The sequence below is a fragment of the Parasteatoda tepidariorum genome, chromosome 3 (genome assembly GCF_982258835.1).
Source record: "Parasteatoda tepidariorum strain Cologne lab strain chromosome 3, Ptep-v5.0, whole genome shotgun sequence".
Taxonomy (NCBI): Eukaryota; Metazoa; Arthropoda; class Arachnida; order Araneae; family Theridiidae; genus Parasteatoda; species Parasteatoda tepidariorum.
Genome location: NC_141757.1, coordinates 99,601,054 through 99,627,906, shown reverse-complemented (window position 1 = coordinate 99,627,906; position 26,853 = coordinate 99,601,054). Strand labels below are relative to the sequence as shown.

General features: G+C 28.3%; 2 long non-coding RNA genes across 3 annotated transcripts in view; one reads left to right on the top strand and one right to left on the bottom strand.

Annotated features, from left to right (window-relative positions):
- LOC147814106 (uncharacterized) overlaps nt 1-26,377 on the top strand; it is an 80,489-nt gene extending 54,112 nt beyond the window's left edge. Inside the window, exons 1-4 of one of the 2 annotated variants that reach the window (XR_015432669.1) lie at nt 13,394-13,497; nt 15,122-15,149; nt 17,864-17,919; nt 25,577-26,377. This is a non-coding gene — a long non-coding RNA (uncharacterized LOC147814106). Of the gene's footprint in view, nt 1-13,393; nt 13,498-15,121; nt 15,150-17,863; nt 17,920-25,576 lie in introns of those variants that run through there. The other variant, XR_015432670.1, reaches the window with a different exon arrangement.
- On the bottom strand, nt 1,037-13,286 carry LOC139426070 (uncharacterized). The gene is made up of 5 exons (XR_015432671.1): nt 13,132-13,286; nt 12,966-13,024; nt 10,923-11,047; nt 7,903-8,162; nt 1,037-7,846 (listed from the first exon to the last, which is right to left on the bottom strand). It is a non-coding gene; the product is annotated as an uncharacterized LOC139426070 (long non-coding RNA).
- Nucleotides 26,378-26,853: the final 476 nt, after the last annotated feature.

The following is a 26,853-nucleotide window of genomic DNA, read 5'->3' as shown; positions in this document are numbered from 1 at the left end:
CAGTGATCTACAGCTCTGCTGATAACAATTTTAACTTAAGAAAAAAAGATAAGAGATATATCTTCTTCAGGACACTGAGTTCACACATGTAAATATCTCATTGATTGAAAATATATTCAGTCTAGTATCCTTAATATCATAGAAGAATTAAAACTCAGCAAAATAAAATCCCAAAATCTAAGAAAATAAAAGGAAAAATTTTGGGGACAAAATTTGCTTAAAAAACAAAACAATGGAGAACAGTTAAGTAGAGTCATGTGTGAAAGTTACTTTTATCGTGTTTTTACTGACTCGGTGAAGTGGAGAGTGGTCCAGCCAAAATAAAACAGGGTTGCCACTCAAATATAGAAAAAAAATTCCCTGTGTTTTCCCTGTACATATTATGCACAATATATTAAGAGAAAACAACAATTACTCGGCTCTTGTGTGAGTTATTGTTCAGCTAATTATATTTATTAGTTTTAATTGCTGAAAAAACAGCTGAACATACTTAAATAATGCTATAGTAAATGAAATAGTTTAGTATAGCTGAAATATTATGGTTAAACATCCCACAGATTACGCTTTGAGTGGTCACCATTTTTTAAAAGACAAAAATTAGAAAAAAAATTCCCTGTATTTTCCCAGTTTGTAAAGAAAAAATCAAAATTCCCTGCATTTTCCCTGTTATTTTTGGTGATTTTTAAATTCCCTGTATTTTCCAGGTTTTCCCTGTGGAGTGGCAACCCTGTAAAAAGGCCAATCACACATGAATATGGTTACTTGTAGCTGCTAGAGGGGAATGTGAATGATTTACTAGAACAAGAATACATATTTTACCCTCACAAATTCTTTATCTCTATACATATATTCTATCTTCACTCTATACAAAAATTAATCTTAATAAATTATGTGTATAATAGCTGACCAAGAACAGATGTCTGAAGGCAAAGAACATAACACTGATTCTGCAAGGAATTGTGCACCTTTATATTGAAAATATGACCTATGAAAATATGCACCTAAAATATGAAAATATGCACCTATATAATTGTGCACATACCAAGTGAATCTTGAAAGACTCCTTGCAATTTTACAGATGTTTCATGATAAAGTCTCTAAAAATCCCAAGAGAAAAAATCTATTGGAGACTAATCTGGCGAACAGGGTGGCCATTTGATCGATTCTCGTGTTCTTACAAAACTCTGTGAAAACCTCTAGCTTAACTCTTCTCTCTCATTCTTAGTTGATGGAGCGATTTTTGTCACAGTAAAAAAATTGTGTAGAAATTCAGGTTATAGATTCATAGTAAAACTAAATTTAAAACAATTATTTGCTCAAAATTTTAATTTAAAATAAGATGATTGAAATATAGACAATAACGATATATAATATAACATATCGATATGGCCAATTAAATTTTCGAGTTAATATGTGTAAATTGTAAGCATGCAGTTTTAAAATTTATTATTGCATATAACTAAATAATATTCCTTGCTATATACCAAATATTCATTAATAATAATTGTTTATAACTATTTGTCACAGGAATAATAACACAAGATTATTTAGGTATTCATAAACAATAAATAAATTTGTTTAATAGGTATTTGCTCAAAAAAGCCACACAATGCAATATCATTATTAAGGTATTAATAACATATCTATGATATTTATCAGTAATCCACACCTGTATCAGTAACAAATGATGGAAGTAATCAGAGTGTCAGTAATATTTTTTATGCATACTTGAAGACATCCAAAAATAAATATGACACTATGAAAGAAACCACTTAAAAATGATTTATAATATGGAAAAACAATGGGCAAGTGCAAGATATATATATTATAAATTATAGAATATAACAATACCTAGTCATACAGACCGTTAAGACCAGTGTTTGGATCATATGATGAAATGAGTCATTATTTTTGAAAGTGGAATTAGGAATAAAAATTTCTTTTCCAACTTTATTGTACGTATTATTAAGTTTTCCACCCAAATAAATTAATCTAACGAATTTTAATATTCATTTCCCTTATAAAGGAAAAAAAAGACTTATAGGAAAATTTGACTATAGTATACTGGAAAATGAACTTATTCCACTCTCATAAATAACGGCTCATATTTTAATATTTCACTCTATATAATTAGATGATTAAAATTCCATTTGAATTATTTTAACAAAACTCAGTAAATCTTATAACATAGATTATTTACTTTAAATTCTATATTTCAATCCAAAGAAGCAGATTTGTGACATCTGAACGAGCTTTTATCAGAATTAAAAATTAAAGCTTTATTAAAAGAACCGGTAGCTGAAGGAAAAATTATCCCTCATTTAAAAATAGCTTTTATGTAACAGATCAATATTGAAGCCAGATATTTTTTAAGAGATTAATGTTTGTGCCAGCACAAATATTAAAATAAGTTAAAGTTATATTATATATATATTTTTTTATAGAAACCATAAACTTAAAAATTTTTAAGATAGAAAAATATGAGTGAAACATTAAACTAATCATCATATAATAGACAGGGATGGCACTCTTCAAAAACCAGGAGACTGATATTTATGGTGATAGGCACTGAAATTACATTATTTCTTAAAAATACTAATGTTAATTAATAATGAACTGAATTATAAATACAAAAAAAAATATTACATTAGATCAAAATTGAAATTTCAAAATTACTAAACTTATTCAGAAAGTCAATTACCATCAATCGCAAAGATTAAAATTTTTTTTTTCATAATTTGGTTCAATTCAACCAAGTGATTAAAAAGGATAATTAAAAAAAATGTGAATAAATTTAGCATTTTGAAATAATGCATCCAAGACTGAACAAGATTTTTTCAACTTTTGATCTGTGAAATGGCTCAATAGTTAAGGCACTATATTGTAATTAGTTTGAAACAACCAAGTGTTTAAGAATTGCTGGGTCGTTAAGACGATCAGTGTGCACATTGCAACCAACCATTACTGGTCTCGAAATTGTAGGGTAGACTGAGACGCAATAGTTCAGAAGTAAGGCACTAAATTGCTAAAGCACTTGAGTATGATCCCTAGTCCTTTACTACAACCCCCGCCCAGCTTCTGATCAATAGGTACAAGCTTGTTTCAGCATTATTAAAAGTCTGCTTATGCGCTATTATAACCTCATTACTACATTAATGCTGTTGGTAACAGAATTGTGGAGCTATAGCCATGACCCAATCTTGCTCACAATGGGCAGTTGCAGAAACGCTTTATTTTGTTCATTAAAATACCTCACTTTACATTAAAAAAAAAAAAAATTTTTTTTTGTGATAAACGAAAATTATATGAAATGATCCAAAAATATAAAAAAAATTCTTGAACAAACGCTGTAAAAAAACGGAAAGAGGAATTAATATTTATGTATTAAGTTTCTTGATGATTCAAAATTTAGCGATTTAATATTATTAACTGAACTAATGATTATCAAATCTAATAAATAAAAAAAGGAAATTTTTACAAGTGAGTTGCGTAATAAACGGCTGTTGTAAACAACTGTTGTTGATATTGTAGTATATGAAATATATTTTGTTTGCAATTGAAATTAAAAAAAATTAAATAAATATGGTTCAGGAATAAAATATTGTTTTGGAAAGGCAAAAATCAGTCCCCGGCGGAAGAGATGCATCCCTAATGATAATAAAATATAAATTGTCGCACAGTAAAAATTCACTGCTTTAAAATTGCAAGTCGTTAATCAACACATCAAACCATACATTAAAATACAGTAGAAGATCTTTATAATACAAATCTTGAGGTTTTGTGTGTTATAGAATTCTGTGTTACACAGATCAGCTTACCAATTTTTAAATTTACACATGACATGCACAATTTACATATTAATTAGTCTGCAATTAATCAAGCTTAAAATACTTTTAAAGAGTTATTAAGCTAAAATCGTTCTTGTTTAGTTACAGAAATTCTTAAACTGCGATTTTCATTGTTAACACCAAGTTAATATGGTTAATGAAGAATTGCAGTATATAGAATAGCAGCACTTAGATTTTCTACTGCATAATTTTAACATAACATAAACAAAACAATGAAATTCAAACATGTTCTTAGAAATTTGAATTCTGTACTACATTTAGTTTCACCGGAACAAGATAACATTTTACATACAAAAACCGAACAATAAATCTTAGAATCTAAACTCTCAAAAGTAACAAATAACAATAATTAATTTGTTCTTGATTAATTGTTCCATTAAGCTAAACTAATAACTTAATTACACATATGATATTCGAAGCTGTTAAAAGTGTATGATTTAAACTGTTAATTTGTATTATAACAGTTTCAATCATTGTTGCAATAATGTTCAAGGCTGGAAATAATTGGTTTGTGATTTTAAACTTAACAGGAAAGTATAATTTAAACAATTTCTATTGCAAAGGACAAAATTTAACTACCAAATATAGAACAAAGAAAGGTATAGCTGCTTACTTTGAAAAAAAATATTAAAAATAAATAAATTATAGTAGAATTTTCCGAAATTATAATTTTTATTTCTTTATTATAATTTTTTTAGTGAAACATGTAGAAAACTTTTAGAGATTTGTGAATAGAAGAACAGGATAATTTTCATTCATTATACTATAATTAAGTAGTAGCAACTAACTTGAGATAACTTGTAAACATTACAAATGGAATAATTTAACAAGAAAACAGGTATTTTTAGATAAATAGTGAAATAGAAAATTGTAGATAAAAAAAGAATTTATAGAAATTTTTTCGATATTTAAAATGAGAAATTTTATGGTAGGGTTGTCATTTTCAGTAAGGTAAGGTTCATTTGATAACTTGAAGAAATATTTATAAAATCTGTATCCAATCATTCTATATCCTATTAATTACAAACCATAAAAAAAAAAAAAGAGTTCATATATCAAAACTGCCAAAATTAATAAAATGGTAATACAAAATATTAAATGAATATTTTTTTCTGTTACCTACCACATTAGCAATAAAAAAGGATTCTGCATTGACCTCAGATCCAAATATAAATTTAAATTAATATATGAATTACGGTAGACAGATTTAGGAAATGAATTTATATCTTATTTTAAGGATATTTTTTTCTCTGAACATGCCTACGGAAAATGATTTAGAATCTACTCAATATTTATGTACATTTTTGACAACAATCTGATTACCTATTTACAAAAAGATTTCACATACATTATTTGTTATTCTTATGAACCTTAATTTTGACTAGATTTAAAACTATTTGAATTTTTTTTTATTCATCAGCTGCATCAACTTTATTTCTAGGCAAAATTTTTCGGGTTTTAATTTGTGTGAATGTGACCCGCCCTATAAACGGGTCTGTGACGTGGGCGATGCTACTCCACCGCCGTGGCTTTGCACTGGTGCCCACTGGGTAACGAGAAGAGAGTAGCAGTTCTGGCCAATGGGACAATACATCCCAAGTGCCCGTCATTAAAAAAAAATTTTTTTTGTGTATAAATAGTTAATTTTATTAATTCTTTTTTATTGTAAGTATGAATGTTTACAAAACGAAATAATTATAGGTTTATTTAATTGTAGCCAAATTAGTCAATAACATTTAAATGGTAGCAACTTAATGATGTATATTGTAGAAATTATAAACATCTCTTATGAAAGACATACGTTAGTAAAACAGTCTAAAGCACATAAGCTGACAATACAAATTTTAGAACCTTTTTAACCATTAAGATAGCATCTTCAAGCTATTCAGGGTAATTTTTCTTCTATTTTCTTATACAAACTATACAATTGTTTTTAACAAGCTACACAATGTTTGTAACATTAATCTCAAAGTGAAAGTAGTGTATATTATGAAAATAATTCAACTCCTTTTTGATTTAGTGTCTATTTATGATTACAGCACAAATTGTATTATTGCAGTGACTAGACGGTACTCTTTATTTAACATCTCTTAAACATCATTTCACTGATGATGGATGAGCTTTTCTGGTCTCTCAAGCAAGCCCATGTACCAAATGTTCAATCTGTAGTTGCATTCATAATGATATCCTATCATAGCAACTTCTTTGATATGTAAAAAATTACTATCTCATTAAAATGTAAATTTTACTCCAATTAAATAATACTAACATTAAGTAGATATAATTAGTTTCATATTCAAGAGATTCAAGGTGATATATTTTTTTTAAAATTTATTTTTATTGCATCAGTAACAAATAAAAAAGTACTTTGTACTTTAAAAAAAGTTATGTATACAAATTTATTTTTAAGCTGCAATGGTTTTTGGAATATTTCAATTTAATTCAAAAATGAATTATCTCTTTTAAGGTGTGGATAAACAAACCTTTAAAGAATTTAAATGTTTTGTATTCAAATTATTGTAAAAAAAAAAAACTAAAAGAATTTAAATGTTTTGTATTCAAATTATTGTAAAAAAAAAACTAAGTACTTATAGTGAAAAAATTTTCAGTGTGCAGTTTTTTTTTTCCAGACTAGCTAAACAGTGATTTTCGGTGCGATCTGTGAATTATAGAATAAAGGGGTCAACTTTATTCTTCATCCTCAATCTAGAGCAGTGTTTCCCAACGTGGGGCCCACGCCCCACTGGGGGAGGGGGCAATTTGATTGTAAAGGGGGGAAAATTCGAAAATTGACTCGACAAGAATTGACTTTTTGCTCCGGTCCATTTAAATGCATTGCTAGATTTCTGTGCCAAAATTGAAAGAAAAAAGCAAATTCTTAAATAATTGAGGCCAATAAATATTATGTGACATCGGTATTTTTAGGCAACAAACCTGAAATTATTTAGCCGGTATCTTTGAGAAACTAAATATATTAAATAAGCAACTTCAAGGAACAAATGAAACTCTATTTGATACAAAAGTGAAGATATTTGGTTTCATTACCCTTATTGAGTTATGTCAGAAATATATTAACAACGAAAACTTTAAACAGTTTCATTGGCTCCAAAAATGTGAAGTAAATGATACCGCTTTACTTATTATTGTCGATCATCTAAAAGTTCTTTCGGCTGATTTACAAGAAACATTTTCTGATATAAAACAAATTGAGTTTCCAACACGGATGATGCAGTCAATGTTAGTGGATTTGTCTGATACATTAAATATGTAGTATCAAGAAGAACTCGTAGAAATGCAAAATGATGAGTTATTTAAAAATTTTATTTAATATAAAAGGAGTGATGGCATGGCTTTGTGAGGAAACAGAAATTATTCGAATCTTAAAATTATTTCGAATTTTAGTTTTTCATTATATGTTTTGAAAATTTAACTACTGTGTTTCGTTAACAATTTCCTAAGGATTTTTTCCCAAAACCTATCATTTAAATTTCTTAAGATAACAATTAAATTTTTTAATATAAAAAATTATGTACATGTTACATAGCGGAGCATAAGAATTTTAGAAAGGCTTAGGTGGGGCATGGCACTAGGCTGGGAAACACTGATCTAGAGGATGATGCCTTTACTATAGGATTCCTAAAGGCAAGGTGTCTGGCTATACCCCCAGAGAACGGGTACTCATTTTAGTCGCCTCTTACGACATGCATGAGCTACAATGACACAATTCTACCCCGGATGCCATGCGGGTGACCTGATTACTGAAATTAAGTTACGAAATTTCTCTGAACATTACCTATCATATTTCAAAACAAAGTTTAATATTCCAGAACAAAATTATTTGACTAATCAATACTTTACTAATAAACAATTTAACTAATCAAACTTTTTTAATTAATCAATAAAATGAAGATAACTTAAAATTTTAATTACTTTCATATTTCATAAATTCACTTTATATTTTTTAATTTAGCAAGCACAGAAATTAAAAAATTTACAATCTTATAAATAATTTACAAATAAATCTTATAAATAATTTACAAACAAAATAATTTACAATCTTATCTACAAATAATTAAAAAAAAAAAGTTTATGAATATTATAAACAAATTGCAAGTACAAACCTTCATAAAAAGTCACTTAAAAAAATCATATATAAAGAGCAAGATATTAAACATATATTATGATTAAACATTATGTTCATGGAACATAATCTTTATAACTAATAAAGCAAAACCTCATATTGGCATCCATATCCTCAACAAAAATTCCTCTCCTGTTTCACTTTGTTGAGCTCATCTTTCCAAAATTCCTTTCCTGCAAAAATTTTATGAACTTAGTTGCTGCATAAAGAAAGCATTAACAAACTGCCAGAATGCAGAAAAACATTAAGACAAAAAATTCTAGATATTTAAAAAATTCCATTTCATTTTTAAATTTTATATGCAAATAGGAGATTTTATATGCAAGATAAATAGGAAATAGTTGTAAAAAACTCAAGTTTTCTTTTCTGCAGAATTTTTCAAAAGATGTTTTTTTTTCTTCACCAGAATAATATTCAAAGGATGCTTCTCTGGTGCATAATAGAGATAAGAAGTGTTCATGATTTTTCAAAGACTCTTGTTTCGCTACAATTATGTATATTCAAAAGATTAAGAGAAAGAAATGCTTGCGATTTTTCTATTATAATATAAATTTTTTTTATAATGACTGACTTCAGTTATAATTTTAATTAGATTGATACATATACATAAATCCAAAATCTCAAAAGTTAATAAGATAGTTTGCTCAAAAATATTTTTAATCACTTTTAAAAAATAAAATTATAATTACGATCTGTGCAGTAATAAAAAATATTTTTTTCTATCGCTTAAAGTTTCTAATTTATGAAGATGAAATCAATGAAATTCACAAACATTTTCATAAACTTCACATAATCATGATAAAATAACTAGTTTCTGATAAATATTACAGAGAAAATTGCGCATCTCTAGTAATTTAAAATGACAATCGACACGGCAAAGAAGCAATTTCTTTTCAAAAGATTAAAAATTAAGCACTTTTTACAAACCCCAAATAAAAAAAAAGGACTTTTAATATGTAATTTAAGGGCTTTTAAATATGTACAACAAAAATAAGTACCTTTAAACACTATTTAAAAATGTGCCCTACATTACGTTCTTTCCATAATTTTTTTTTTATTTAAAAAATACCATACCATTACATAGATATTGAATATCATTTAACCACCCATACATAGCATACCATTTCAATAAAATTTGAGTGGGAATTTTGTTACACATACAGATTTGTAGCAATCCGATTATTCAATAGGGTACATTGTCCCTCTTTTTTCTTAATTTGATTGAAATAAAATCTATCTAATATACATACAGGAAAATTTTAAATCACACATTTTAGTCTTCACCTTATCACTCACCATTTCTGCAAGACTCAATTGGCAAAATATGTAGTGTTATTATAATTTTTTCGGCAATTATTGCTTCAAATACTTACTTGTTTTTTTAAAAATCCAGATGTGTTTCATCGCTCAGTTATTATTAATATTTTTCGTGATTTTTAAGAAATACCAATATTGCTATAGTACACAAAATTTCAAATCGCAGATACCAGAAATTACTCTCCTTGGCTTGTGCCAATTCCTTCTTAATCTATGTGGTGTTTTAATTATTCATTTGACAGTCATTGCTACAAATATTTATAAAATAAAAATCATGATTTTTTTACTGTCTGTTGACTGTTGTTAATTTCAGGGGTGATTGCGAGCCCAAGTCAAAATTCCGGAAAATTTCTTGAGTTAAAAAAAAAAAGAAGTTTAAATTGAAAAAAATTTAAACAAGGTTTCTTTCCTTTTTCTCAATATTTCTTAGTTTACTTAAAATATATTTAAAATTCTACACAATTACCATTTACACATACCTAAGATGACCTGAAGAAGTAATTAAAATTAACAAATATGTCTTTCTTTCTTGAGTTTATGATTATAACAACTATTTACTGATAAAAAATGAATATTAATCATGAATATAAGCTTATAAAGCATCTCACTGACTCTCCCTTACAAACGAATAAAATAAACTGTGTTTTTTAAGTTCCACCTTTGAAAATTTGATTTCCGGAAACTTCTGCGATCACTGATTGTTTGAAACGTCTGGACCTTCGATCTCCGGAAACTTCCGGATCACTGTTAGCGAAAATTCCGGAAATCCGGATTTTTTCCGGAGCACAATCAGCCCTGTAATTTACGTCGCACTAGAGCTGCACAATGGGCTATTGGCGACGGTCTGGGAAACATCCGGGAGGCTGATCCGAAGACATGCCATCACAATTTTGATCCTCTGCGGAGGGGATGGTACCCCCGCTTTGGTAGCCCGACGACCTGCGCGCGAAGTCGAGCCATGATTTTTTTTAAACAAGGTTCGCTTATGTAATTATTTACTTTTAATGTGATGATTTCACTTTTTTGACATTTTTACTGCTAATACAACAGATTTTCATGGGATTTTTAAAATTATCGTAATTTTTCAGTTGCAATTAATTCTACACGTAAATTTTAATTGCACGTGATAAAAAGATTACTTTATATACTAGCTCAATTAATGACAATAGCATAAATCCATTTAGTATTTTGATTAATTTTGGGCAGTTATTGAGATAGAGTTTCAAGTGGTTTTAAAAATATCTTAATACATTTTTGACAATATAGAAATTTCAATTGCTTTTTTGAATATTTAATTTTTAATGCCTTGATTGTCCCAATTTTATGGCAATTATTGCTACTGATTTTCACATAGTTTTTAAAATCTGATATTTTTAATAAATTATTATTTTTTACAACAAACAAATAGCAAAATGAAACATACATTCTTTTTGAAGAGTCTGATTCACATGATTTCGCAATTGAATTTAGGTTGTCACTATTAGAGTTCTCACGATTTTCAATTATATTTTTAATATGTATGACTATGTAAATGAGAAGAAAAAAAATTAGTGTGTTTTTCCGCAACAAAATGTGAGAATGTTACAATTTATACCAGACAATAAAACTTAAATTACCAAGATCCAATGTTACTCTTCAATAAAATTCCCATTCATTATTTGCTTAAGTTGTTACCATATTTAAGCTATGACAACAATCCTTGTTGACTCTACTTTCATCAGACATTTTTTCTATACCTGCCCTGTAAATTAAAAAGCATAGTAAAATTTATACGATACAACATAAAATGAAAAGTAAACTATTCTTTTTAAAATACATAAAAATACTCAATATTTAATTAAGTGATTCCGGGCATTCAAAAGCAGGTACACTAAATGATTTAAGCAGTTTGAAAAAAAATTGAATTAACATTTAGAAGTCAATATTTTAGAATTTCTATGAAGAATGATATTTTGGAAGTCAAAATGTAAACTACTGTTTCGAAAAAGAAATATTTAAACCTAATAAAATACATATATCAGGGGTCTGTTCAGACATTTTGTGAAGGGTCCTGTTTTTGTAAAACTGTGGAAAAAACTATTCATAATTTGTGAACTTAAAATAAGCATTCTTTCAACCAGGATCTTGCTTTTGTGAATTTGTACAAATAGGTCCTGTTATTGCAAAAAACTTATTCAATTAGTTTTAAAATTGTAAATAGATAATGATTCTGCTCAACAATTGCTGCTATTAAATTAGAGATGCAACATTCAAATATTTGGTATTTAGCCTGTACAGCTCAACACAGAATATTCATTTTGGACAAATGATGGAAACAAAATCACTCACATTTTTAATAATTTCAATTTACATATTTTAAATAACACAACTTAGTAATGTATCACTTTTAATGTGTCGCGCATTAAGTAAACTGAAACATTTTTTAAATTTATAATAATTTATTTAAAAAAGTGCCAGAAATTAATTTTTCTTTACATAATATTTTATTATTTAATTTTATGAATAAATATAAATTTATCAATTATTTATTTACAAAAAAAAATTATGAGTTAATATTAATAAGAATGTGCACATCATCATGTTTTTAAAAGTAGAAATATTTTCTTCGATTAACAAAACAATAATGAAGATAAACAAATTTTAGAAGGGTCCTTTAACGGACCCAAATTTTTTCTAAACAGATCCCTGTAATCAAGGAAGCAGTTTTCAACATAATTCTTCACCCTGGGCTTACAGAACCAGTGTATGGTTTTGCATAGAAACAAGATAACTTCAACATATCCAAGAACTCCGGTATAGTTACCATATTAGCTGGACATAGCAGTGATAGTTTGCATACATTGAAATGTATTTCAATACAGGAAAAGATTTTAGTTTCTTTATAGGTTGGAAATTTTTAAAACAAAATAAAAACTATTAATTACAAAAAAAATTAAGATTAATACAGCAAGAAATTATAATTTTCAAAAAAAGTTTTAAGTTTATACGGTTTAAAATATGGGAAATTAAAAGAAATGGTACACAGGTTCCAGTAATCGACAAATTCTATCTCTGACAATGCTTATACTTAACACTTAAACAGTCAGTCAATATACAAAATTTCAGCACGGGCGTTAAACCAAGACTTCAGCCATTCTTAGGTCACAACTAAAGATAAAAATGTGTAATCTATGTTAATCAGCATGCGGACATAATTTCAAAAATAAATTAAAGAAAAACAAAAGCTACATCTTACTAAAACAAACTCAATTAAACCACTTCCTGCTGATGGTTGGACTGTAAGCTGTTGCATGTACATTAATATCAGCATGGTATTTTCTAGGAAGCAGTGTTGTAATTATTATAAAGGGGATATTATAAAATGTCAAAATGTTTTTTCAGGAAAATTCATAAGTTAAAACTAGTGTTGGTATGTCATTCACGCTGTTCTTAATATTTGACATTTTAATGTTTTCCGCAAAATGAGATAATATATTTTGCCCATAATTGCATCAAAATGATAGACAGCGAAGAATGATATTAATTTAAAGAACTTTTACAATGGTAAATTATTTATAACCTCTTGTAGCATTAGTGTTATCACACTAGATGTTTCAACTGCTTTAAATTTTAACGTCATTAAACTAATTACAATAAGTTATTAAATGGAGAATACTTACTAGTCCTAACATTAGAATAAATTATTGTCTTGATTTATAATGTAGACCAGTTCTTAGATCTAAATAAATAGAAAAGAAGATATAAAGTAAATTTTATATTCAACTAACAATAACATAATTAAACATTACAAAATATATAAAAACTATTTTAAATAATACAATATACATTTTTGAGGATCAAACCAAAAATCTTCTCCAAAATATATTTCTAAATACATTTCAAATTCTTTATCTACAGGCAGCAACACGTCAGGTGTTATAAGTTTCGGTTTATAAGAGGGAAAAATACCGCTTTTGTTAAACTGATGCCAAAAGTTAAAATTATCCAGACAATTTTTCCCAGAGGATTCAGCGAAAAATAGCCCATTAGGCTACCGTAGTCTTTTAATTTCCATGTTTTATTCAATTCGATTTGAAGTGAATACAAAATTGGAAACTGAAACTTAAACTTTCGTTAAAACCGTTTACATCATCAGTTCGTTTAAATTTAGGATAATTATTTTTTTTGTCATATTTGGGCTGCTCTGGCAAGGTGAGTGATTTACTTTTGTTTACATGCATATTTTTTATTAACAAAATTTAAAACTCTTACGCCTCTTTGCTTACATTTACTTGTCTGTCGTTCTTAAATATCTTATTAACAGAAAACTTTTATACATGTACAGTACATAAAAGGGAGTACTTATAACACAGGGATGAGATTCTTTCGCGGATTTCCGCTTTTTCTCTGATTTTTCCGCTGAAATTGTTATTTGCACAAGTTAAAATATTTTATGAGGAATTTAATTTTCCGCGGAGCGAAATTATTGAAGTCCTCATTCCTTCATCTGAAGTTTCTCTAAAAATCATTTCCTTGGGATAAAACTGGTTGACCTTTATACAGGATGAGATTTTTTTCGCTTTTGTCTCTCGAATTTCAGCCTTTTTATCAAAAACTCAGATTATCTAAAAGTTTCTTTTTTTTTTATTTATTTATAAATATCCCCTTTTTTTAAAAAAAAAAATTCAGTCGTTGAAGTCAAATAATTATATTTATTTACGATTTTCAACGAAAAACAGAAAATTCAAACTACGTCCTAGCTGCTAACCCTTCCGCAATGTTTACTTATATTAGCTATTTTCTCCGATTTCACGCACAGAAAATAAGATTTTCCGTATTTTTTATCCGTCAGCGGGATAGCTCGTATTTTCGTAATTTAGACGTCGCTGCTTCTTGTATTCTGGAGTAAAAGCAAACAAAAAAAGCGAAAAAAAAATAGAGGTGAAATTACGGTGAAAATATTTATTTGCTCATTCAATTAATCTTGTAAATTTTTATTTATTGTGTAAACAAAAAATAATTCAAACAAGCTTTTTAGAAATTCCAGGTCCAGACTCTGCAAATATCTCGATTTTTATTCACGCGATTATCAATCATCGATTTTCGTATTTACCTGAATTAAAAGTTGCGCATTGCAGTTCTGACTTACGCTTTTTAAATATCGTACATTATGACTCGTATTTACGAGATTTAAAAATCTAATATCGTGTTTTGAATTTTTAAAATCGCGATTTTATTATCAATCATCGATTTTCGTATTTACCTGATTTAAAAGTTGAACGTTGCGATTCTTATTCAGGCCATTTAAATATTGTACATTGCGATTCTTATTTACGAGATTTAAAACACCAATATCGCGATTTGTATTTACGAGCTTTTAAAACCCTATGTAGCTACGCGAGCTTAAAATCCAATATCGTGATTCGTTTTTGCCGTTGTAATATCTCGCGATTTTAAAATTATGCATCTTGATCTAAAAATTACGCATCATGTTTTGTATGTTCGCATTTTTTAAATTCGATGTAGAGTTTCATATTCACGTGATTTAAAAGCCTCTTATCGGGATTTATAATCACATGGTTTACAAGTTTAAAAATCGCACTTTTTTTGTCAAATTTTTGTTTATATATATATTCTTGGATTTCCTCTTTTTTACTTTCTGACTACTCTCATCCCTGTTATAACAGTAATTGTATTTCCTGCATAACATTGTAACTATCAATATGGTTGATAAAGAATTACGCATTTGTTTTTTTTAATTTATTAAGTTACTGATCAATACTAATTTTAAGCTATTTATGTATTTGTCAACTAAGTTAATTTATTTTCATTACAGGTAGAATCAAGAAATCAGGTTGAAACTGGTAAGCTTATTCATTAATTTCTCTATTAATAATGCCTTATATTATTAATTTTTTTTCTTTCTGAATTATGAGTATTCACCTTTACTCACACCTTATTTTTAATAAAAAAAATCAACAAATTGTACTATTAAAACCACTAAGAGATATTTAATATAGGGGGATTACATGATTGGAACTGACAGAAATATATAAACAAAAAGAGTAATTTTTAAAAAATAATAATAATAAAGTTATAATTTATTATTTACTTATTAAAATGTTATTAATCATGTATATTCAAAATATGGAAGTAATTAAAGGAAACTTCAAAAAATTGAGATTGAGAAAAAAGAGCTCCTAAAAATATTCTTGATAATGTATATAAGGACCAACCTATTTACAGGGTAATTTCAGTATCCTGATCTGTGGCAGAATAATCACCAAGTCTTGGCAACTTCCGGGCAGCAGCTGGCGAGAAACTAAATTGAAAAAACATACAGAAAAAGGACCAATTCTAAAGGGAAGATATTTCCGTATCGTGAGCTGTGCTCCAATTGTAATCGCCAAGGTGCCAATTAGATTTTAAACTTGCTAATTTAAAATTTTTTTTTCGATGTTTGCCCAGGGGTGGCTACGAGTTATACCTTTCGAGTTAGTCCCTTTCTGTGATGTTTTTTTAGTTTCTCGCTGGAATATTTTTTTTAGTTTCTCTCAGAATTCATGCTCAAATAGAAATTTAATTTAGAATTCAGACACAAATTGTAAATTTAATTTCATAAATATTGAGTGAAAAAATTACAATTTTAAAGGGTCCATGTCCCTTAATTTACAAAATTTAAAGACGCTGAAGCCTCTTCTGCCTGGTTTCAGTGTCCCTGTCATAGATCCATGGGGGTGGTTAGTATTGATGTAGATTAATAGGAAAAATGATTGGTATTTATGGAATCTGGCAACAAATCAGTGCTACTTCAACTTCTAGATATGAAGCCCATTTTATGTTTATTTTATATAAGATAATTGTTCTGTTTTTCTTTTATAGTGTACTGAATAAACAGTTAATACGAATATCTATGTTTGATTTTAAAATTCCATTAATATGAATCTCTATGTTTATATTTTAAAATCCCATTAATACGAATCTATTATGTTCGATTTTTAAATTCCCATTAATACGAATCTATTATGTTTGATTTTAAAATTCCATTAATATGAATCTCTGTTTGATTTTAAAATCCCATTAATACAAATCTCTGATTTTAAAATCCCATTAATACAAATCTCTGATTTTAAAATCCCATTAATACAAATCTCTGATTTTAAAATCCCATTAATACAAATCTCTGATTTTAAAATCCCATCAATGCAAATCTCTGTTTGATTTTAAAATCCCATCAATACGAATCTCTATAATTGATTTTTAAAATCCCGTAAGTGCGAGTCTCCATAATTGATTTTTAAAATCACGTGGGCAGGAATCTCTATAATTGATTTTTAAAATCACGTGGCAGGAATCTCTATAATTGTATTTTAAAATCCCGTAAATACAAATCTTTCATTTTTATAATCTCTTTTATACGGATCACTATTTGATTTGAAAATCGCTTGAATACAAATTCCAGTGTGGTTTTAATTGTAATTTTAAATCTGATTCACATAGGTAGGAAAGAATGCAAAAACGAATTTTTATCATAAAGGATAAGCTTTGAACCGGCAGATTTTTTTTTTAAAACTGAAAAAAAAAAAAAAAAAAACTCATCTCTGATATCAGCATGCCTGAATGTCTGCATGAAAAATTCTCATATCAATCTCTGGCAAAGTGATCTGCATCATGTTAGGATAGAAGAATCATGACCGTTTTTCTTTTTAGTAATATTAGAAAATTTTCTGCAACGCTAAATTTCCCCCAAATAACTTTTGCAAATTTGTGTTTATTATACATATCTAGGGACCAACTTTAACATTGAAACTTGCGACCACCTTAGGTGAACTACTACATAATGATTATTTAAAATTTTTGCATCTTAAAAAACACTTTGGCGCCTTGCCGAAAGTAGTTGATGTATGAAGATACAAATTCAAGATTTTCTTTTATTGCAAGAATTTAGTCAGCTAAACAAAAAAAAAAAAAAAATGATTCCAAACTTTTTGAGATGTTTAGGCTAAAAATTCGGATTTTAACTCTATGGTTAATCTTAACGGTGAATTAGTGGCAACTTGTTAAATGTATACCCATAAGCAGAATATTTTCAAATGTTCTGCAACGGGACTCATTAATTTATACATATGTTCTGCAAGCATTTCACAGCGAAAAAAGTCAACTTTACGTGAAAATACTATATTTTCATCTATTAAAATACAGCACCATACACAGATACACTACATTATTTTTTAAACCAAGGCAAACGTTCTTGATTTGTTACTTCTTCAATCACTTTTGAAGTACAAAATTTTGTTAATGACGATGATGATGATGAATTATGTATTAATAAAATGCCTATGATATGAAGGTCCGGACATAAAAGTAAGAGACAGGGGGACGGGGAAGGGGGGGGTTCGCAGGACTTTGATTGTTCTACGACGTACGTCACAGTTTTAAGCACTTTCCGCTTCTGGGAATGTATATAACTAAAAATTTCATTCTTAGAAATGTTTAATCTTTTTTTTTTCTTTCAATAGGATACTAAAGATCATGAAATGTTGTAGATTTTCAAAAAAATATTTGTTTTTCTTTGCAGTTTACTATTCAGTTATATTCCACAACATTGGAAGTATAATGTTTTATCACTTATAGGTATGTGTTCATTGAATTTTTCTGTTTATATAATGCTTTTGTGTTGAATTACAGTCAATGGAGAGAAATTTCTGTATTGTGATCTGTTCTGCCAACTACTATAGCCAAGGTACCAACTAAATTTTAAACTCTGAAGAAGAAAAAAGAGCATTTTAACGTTTGCCAATAGGTGGCTATGAGTTGGTCCACTTTTGTGATGTTATTGTTAGTTTATCACAAACCCCTACCTTGAAGTCACCAAGACATGGTGATTATTTTGGCATAGATCAAGATACAAAAATCTTCCCATCAATCACTGTAATGTATATATTTTCTGTGGGAAAAAAAAAACTTTCTTTTTGTTCATCAGAATCTTAACAGATTTTAAAAATTTAGGAGATTAATATACCAAGTATACCAAAGTAAGTGTTGCACAGAAATATGTCTTGCAAAGTAATTGTGCCTCACTGTTCACATTTAATGAATTGGACCAAAATGGCATTAAGCAGTCATTTGACACATTTTATAAGTGTGCAAAAATTTTTACAAAGTCTTAAAAGTTCAAAATGTTTAGCCAAAATTAGAGTATATAGGTAGAATTTTGAATTAAAAAAAAATTAACAGAATAGAGCAAGCTAGAAAGGTAAAACATTTATCCTCCTTCAGGCAAGTCGCTGTTGTATTTTTTTTTATTTATTCCAAGTACAGGCATAAGTTTAATTAGCCCCAAATTTTAAAATTATTTTAATCTGATATAATAAAAAAAAATCTAAAACAATGAACAGAACAGATTTTTTTCATTAAAAACATCTTTGAATTAAAACTCAATAATCTTGTCCGCTGGTGTTCTTTTTAAACACCATTATTGTTCTACTTCTAATATTCATAGTTTATTCTTCTCCCTTTATAATGACCCTTTTGGCATGATTAGTAAGAAGAAATGAAAGAAAAAAATTGTTTTTTTGCTAATAATTTTTTTGTCTGACAATTCACAAGCTTATACTATATATAATTATTAGAACATACTCTATTGTAACATGTCAAAAAATCACATTGCATTTATTTAATGACTAATAATTAAAAAAAACATTAAGCATAAAAAGTATCTAATTTTATCCCAAAATGTATGCTTGGAACTAATTGGATTATAAATTTTGAGTTCATAACATGTTATAAGTTGTTTGCTGCTATAAAACGAAGATAAATTAAAATATTAAAAACTTTTAGGACTCAGAAAACATCTTTTTAAAAATTATACAATATTCATCAAACAATTAAAATTTTAAAAAATTATATTGTGCATAAATTAAATGAAATAACTAAAAACTTCAATTATAAGCAATTATGCTTTAATTTTGTTTCATTTGAAAAGGCCTGGTTCAAATTGTAAGGCATTCAAAAAATATATGTATATATACTTTTTTTAATACATAAAAGTGATGATCCTAAAATTTTTTTATTAAATTATTTGAAATTCTTAATTTTTTTTCGCTACATTTTACCTTTAATTTTATTTTTAACTGAACTTTGAGATTTTGACTGATTGAAATTTAGCTAATTTGATGTTTAAAAAATTCTATTGAAAAGTTATTCGAAGGTATCTGCCCCCTTTAACACTACGAGTACAAGAAATAGATGGAACAATTTATAACAGAGGTAGTTTTCCTTGGACCAAAGTAAACTACTCCAAATTTTAAGCAACTCTGTGAATGAGTTTTCCATTCAGTCTATGTAGTAAAAACCTTTTGCATCAGGTACTATCTGTTGTGGTGACTTTTAAAGTTTTCCGGAAATTTGTTAGACTTTGATTTTTTTTTTTAGAACTTTTTTCAGTTTAAGTTGAATGTAAATTTCTACAGTATATATATTTAAAAAAAGGGTTAAGGTAGGGAAATAATAAAAGGCTTTTCTTACTTAGATAACGAATAAAACTCGTAGATAACTATTCAATTGACAAAATATAAGAATTTTTATGTACTTGGTAAAGCTATAAATGTTTGAGCTATTCATATAAAATATTTTTTGGTATTACATTTGTGCAAGAATTTCTCCGCACCTAATATTTTTATCTGACTTTTTTTATTTACTGGCATGGGAATGTCACCTAAATCTTTAGGCAAAGTATATATTTTGTAAAAACTTAAAAAAATATCTTTTGTTATGTTTTGAAAATATTGAACATTCTTATCTTAAATTATTGCTTATAATATTAAAATTGATAACCTTTCAATCTTTTTCAAATTAATGACGATTTGCTAGTTTTGTTTTGAGTTACGTATTAACCAAGAATCGGGCAAAAACTTTTCATTCCTAACTCTCACAAATGTGCCAAATTAAGATTTTCGTGGCCAGATCTAACCATCAGGGATGCTACGCCTGCGCCATTTGCGACAAACTGAGACAAAACGGCATAACTGCGCCATTTTGCGACATTCAGCTCAGTTTCTGCCAAAGCTGAGCCATTCTGAGACAAAACGTCCAAAATTTGGCAAACCTGAATTCAGTTTCAAATATTAATCCGCATCGCCGTGAGTCATTGGAGATCATTTTGCCGTTCACGTCTCCACGGGATGAAAGACTTCCGCAAAAAAGCGGAAATCAGCTTTTTTCTCCCAATTTTTAAAATTTTCGACCATGTTCCAAAAACTAAAATTTTTAGGGAGTCCAATTAGAGAAACCCAAGCCGCCGGAACGATAGTCGCGTTTCGTTTCGACCACCGGTATTTGATTTTTTTTTCTTCGTTGGGCTGATTTTCGGAATTTTAAATATTAGGAACTGCGCTGGAATATGCTAAAATCGCGATTTTTAATCAGACGATTTTAATATCAATCATCGATTTTCGTATTTAACTGATTTAAAACTTATATGTTGCAATTTTTTTTACGCTGTTTAAAAATCGTACTAGCAATTCCTATTCACTCAATTTAAAAATTCAATATCGCGATCTGTATTCTCGCAAGTTTAAAATCCAACGTCGCGATTCGTATTCACGCATTTTTAAATCCAATATTGCGATTCGTTATCACTCAGTTGTAATATCAGATCTCGTTTTTCGTATTTGTACGCTATTTAAAAATTACTCATTGCGATTCGTATTCACGTGATCTAAAAATTATTCATCGTGATTCTTATTTACGCGATTTAAAAATTCAATATCGCTATTTGTATTTTCGCGTTTTTAAAATCCAACAGCGCTATTCTTATTCACGTGATTTTAAAATTCAAAATCGTGATTCATATTCACGTGATTTTAAAATCCAACCGCACGATTCATATTCACGCGATTTTAAAATCCAAAATAGTGATTCATATTGACGCGATTTTAAAATCCAATATCGTGATTTGTGTTTTTTAAATCCAGCAGCGCGATTCATATTCACGTGATTTTATAATCCAAAATCGTGATTCATATTCACGCGATTTTAAAATACAATATCGTGATTTGTATTTTCGTGTTTTTAAAATACAACAGCGTGATTCATATTCACATGATTTTATAATCAAAAATCGCGATTCATATTCACGCGATTTTAAAATACAATATCGTGATTTGTATTTTCGTGTTTTTAAAATACAACAGCGTGATTCATATTCACATGATTTTATAATCCAAAATCGCGATTCATATTCACGCGATTTTAATATCCAACCGCACGATTCATATTCACGCGATTTTAAAATCCAAAATCGCGATTCATATTCACGCTATTTTAAAATCCAATATCGTGATTCATATTCACACGATTTTGTAATCCAATATCGCGATTCATATTCACGCGATTTTAAAACCCAAAATCGCAATTCATATTCACGCAATTTTAAAATCCAGTATCACGATTCTAGAAAGAAGTAGAATTAAGTTTTTTCTTGAATTAGTTACTGTAAAGATGTGATATATTTTTCTGCAGTTGTTGCATTTAAACAATTACTAAGTGCATTCATAATCACATTTTATGATAGTATATTTAGCTATATAAATTAAAAGAACATAGTCAACTAACTGATCTTGTGAATGCAAGAAAGTACAATCTACTAGTCAATGCCAAATAACTAAAAAGTTTACTTTTATACTTAATAAGGGATGCAAGTCATTTTAGAAAGAAAATTATATTTATATGTGTCTTTTTAAATTGTTTATAATAGTTTTTATATATTTCTGTTTTGATATAAAAATGTATATATGCTAATTTTTCCTAAAATTTTCTTGAAAAATTTCTACCTAAAATATTTTAAAATTTCACTGCACCTCCTGAATTCTATCAAAGAGTGTTTTTTTTTGTGTTATTTGCATTTTCTTAAACTCTCATTATTTAATTACTGAATTTCTGTTTTAATTATTGAAATCTGTAGACCTTCCATTGTAACTGAATAGTTATATATTTTGAGATGAAATTTGAGCTCAAAATAGAATGGGTATTTTCCCTTTTGAATTACTGAAACTAAATAGATATTTCTTTTAAGAAAGTTAACACCATTATATTTTAAAAAATAAGAAAGTTAAAATTTACTTTGTAAAATTCTGGAACAGATACTATTCATTGGCATAAATGATAAATGCAATATATATGAAAACAGCAGAGTCCATAAAACAATTTTGTGGACTCTTATAATCAATCATATGCAGGTTTTTTAAAATCCTAGCAATAGTGAATGTATGTATAATTGTAGTACTCCTAGTATGCTATTAATGGTTTTATGGATCCTGAAAATTATCTTTATATTGTTATCAAACTGATTAATAATCATTTTAGCTGAGATAAACTGAGTGAAAAAATAATTTTAGCTGAGACAAACTGAGCCAAAAAGAGATTTTAACTGAGACGAAATGCAATTTCTGGTGAGACAATTTGATATTTTGCGAGTAGCATCCCTGAACCATGAAAATTCGAACATGAGGAACAGTCAAAGCTTTTGAATAGAGTGAATAGCATTTAAACAGTTAAAAAGCTAGGTAGTGATGCATTTCATTTCTTTATCCACACTTAGGGCAATGAAGAAAATATAAAAAAATATTCACAGAATAAACATAATTGAAAAACAATTGTTGTAATAAATGTAATTTATCCATAGATAAGAGGAAGAGTAAACAAATGTTTTTTCATTTTATCTTCAATTTGATATTAAGAAATAAAGTGAAAAATTTAATGAACAATGCTTCTGGATTTGCGGATCCCTCTTTACTAAAAGCGGGGCCTTACATTGAATATAAATTCTCTATCATTTAATCTATTTGTTAATATACATAATTGAACAATCAAGGCTTTTCATTGAATTCATCAAACATCTGCATCAAAGAACCACAATGTTGTAATATGATACTAATAATCATTCTAATTTTCTCTTTCATTTAAAAATAAATAAAAAATTTATACATTTAAATTTTGGTATAATTTAATTTGTTTTGACCCCCTCTTTGTTTGATTTTTGATAAATTTTGTTTGGATCTATCGCCATTTTTATTATTTCTTAATGCCAGAGAATTTCTATTGAGATAATAAACTTAATAAGTATTTTTATTTCTAAACATTCAAGTTTATAAGTGATAGAAATAAAAAGGTATCATTTAATAAAGAATTTTGATTGCTCTTATCAACGCATCTTAGTATAATATATAATGTAGTTTTAAAAAATTATAAATTTATTTAATAAACTATTTTTCTTTCATGTAACAAGTTTTATTTAAAAAAAAAATTTGAAGTATCTGAAATTTAACTTAATTTTTGTTTCAGATTTACTGAATAATTGCACAAATTGAAGTTCATATTAAAGTTCTTTGAAAAAATGTCGAAATTAATTTTGTTTTTTAATTAGACAGAAATATTGCATTTTGCTTAAAAAAGGAAATGTTTTTTAACGGCAGGCACTGAACACTCATTCTTTGCCTTGAAAGATGCTGTAAGTGCTGCTTGTTTTACTCTACTTGTTGGTTACTTGTGAACCTAAGTCACAGAGCCATAAATATTCGGTTATAGGGCGCACCATGTTCATACAACTGAGAGAAACATCCATGCTATTGGCTTCACAGTCACTTTAGTGTTCATTTTCGTAACAAAAAATATGGTATATACTCTTTGTACGTGAATATACGATTAAATCAAAAGTTAATCAAGGTGTTCCCTTTTTCCATTTCATACACTATACATAAAATAAGTCAATGAGAATCTATTATGTTGATTAATATATATTTTAAGATATTGAATACGAACAGTTTAATTGTTTTTCTGAATCAATCAACAATCTTTTTAAAATGATAAAAAAAAAAATAATAAATTGAATCTGCCTAAAAAAATTAAAAATATTTTGTTACTGTTCGTTTTTCTTTTTTTCCGATGCATATTTATTGCGTTGATTAAAATATAAACCTTTAATCCGAATAAGTAAATTATTTTCCTCATTTAAAAGTACAGTCGAACTCGTTTATAACGAGCGCAAAGGGACCGTAACATGTACTCGTTAAATCCGAGTGCTCGTAATAAACGGGTCCTTAAGACAGGCGTGCAACCAGAAGAGGGGGGGGCTTGGGAGGTCAAATGATTGAGTTTACTTAAAATTTAATTAATACTTACTTACTTTAATTATATTAATTAATTTAATTAAATACATTTCTTAATTTAATGACAACTAACCCCCTTCCCTCGCATTTCTTTATCATTTTGAAAAAAAGATAAGACAGAAAGACTAGAAAGATGAGAAAAAAGATTGCAAGACAGAAAAATATTGCTCGCTAAAACCGGGTCTTGCTCGTTAAAAGCGACTTCTGTTCCATAGACTTAACATTGATCCAACCAAAATTCTCATTTCCCTCGGTAAATCCGAGCTCGTTATAAACGAGTTCGACTGTATTAAAAAAAATTAAAACTGAATTTTTTTAATTTTATTCTTATACTTTCATTTTGCTTGAAAATTTCACAAAGCAATTATGTGATCCCATAAACTACTGATAAACACATCACATACATAAAAGAGAATTTGTAAAGAAGAGGACCTGTGTCTCTTTCTGTCTGCCCTTAGGCTACTGTCAGCTATTCCCCCAGCGATTAACCCCTCCTCAGCTCTCCAGAAGAAAGAATAGCAGTTTGAAAGATAAGTTTCCAAGAAAATGAAGATGTGTCTGTGGGAAAGGATTTCTATGAGTCTTCGAAAAGTCTTCAATTTCAACCATGTCTAATCGCATTAGACATTTATTAAGTTTAACAATGTATGGGCAAAGTTATGAGTAGTGCAGTGAAACTACAATTACATAGAATTTACAATATATTTTACTAATTTTCGTTACTAATTCTTAAAAATAAGTAAATAAAAAGTCAACTGCAAAATTTATTATTTGGCAGTTGTAAATGAATTTTTGACATTATTTAGAAAAAAATGTGACCAGACTATTTTCCCGATGAGACTTTAAAATTTTCTCGATGGGGGGGGGGGCTGGCCATGCCCGACAGGGGTGCAATTCTCCCCCCTGACCCCCTACTGGCGCCGCCTTTGCTAAACTCTGCAATGACCTGTGTTGCTGTAGCATTTTCTGATGTTTACCTGTACTTGTTCTGTAACCACTGCAGTTAGGGTTGACTTCTTGATACATTGAAAGCAAGTTATTCTGCAACATATTTGAAATGATCTTTCTAATCAAATTTAGATGTTATTTCTTAGAGTATCTATAATAAATTTTCTTTTACTCAGGAATTCATGGATAAAAATGGAACTGCAAGTGTGTGAAGATTTCTTGTGGTATTGGACATGCTCTCATCGTCTGAAGTTTCCATCACCTCTCTCAGACATGGGAGATGGTTCACGCAGAACTATCTGGGGATAACCTAAGCCTTTCTTCTTGCTGTGCAGGAAAATGGTTTCAGATAGTGCGCTAAGACTTACTGACCTTGTTTGGGCCAAACACTGACAGTCTTAACAAGACATATTCACAGAGTTTGGTCCAAACACTGACAGTCTTAACGCGTTAGGTACTCTGCGTTTAGTCCAAACACTGACAGTCTTAACACAACGACTGTTTCGTGTTTGGACCAAACACTGACAGTCTTAACGCGTTTCAGAATCGGTGTTTAGTCCAAACACTGACAGTCTTAACACACAGGCTGTAATGTGTTTGGACCAAACACTGACAGTCTTAACGTGTCTCTCCGACTCTGTTCTCTTGTCAGCGGAGAAGCAAGGCTGTGTTAACCAGCCCCCAATACTGACAGTCTTAACAACGTAGTCTTTGTAGCACAGGGTTATTCTCCAGATATGTAATCTTTTTTTGCTGATTTGCAGTAAAAAAAATGGGGCAATGAAGTGATAATATTATTGTCAATATTCATTGTTTATTGTATGCAAGTAATATGATACAATGTATTCGATTTCAACTATTTAGTTCACAAAAACTAAATAGTTAAATATTTGTAAAAGTACTAATATGTAATAAAGCTTTTTCATTAATATTTATTTGTAAAGATATTAAGTACAATAAAAAAATACTCTTTTGAAGTGCTGACATTTCACTAATAATGAGATTTTTACATGAAAATTTCTGCAAAAAAAACTTAAATTGCATTAGCATGCAGTTTTCTGATTTATTTTATTTCCTCTTTGTCAAGATTTTTAAAAATTGACTAAGTGTACGTTCTGCAACTCTGACGTTTAATCGGTAATGCGTAGTTTCACATAGCTTGAGTATTTCAATTCGATGTTATTGCAATGCAACCCTACTTACTTGAATATATAACATTCTTAAAATCTCTTACAAATGTCCTGAAGTTGAAGCATATTCCAAACTAAATGTTGATACTGAAATGGTTTTGTTTTAATATAAATTAAAATCATAAAATTTTAATAATTTTTATTCTATGATGTTAACGGAGATAGGATCCCTTGAACAAGAAACAATAACCTTAAGGGCGAAGAAAAAAAGTTGAGGTTAGTTTTTTCTTCCTATTTCACACAATGTCGTTTGAAAAGCTTTT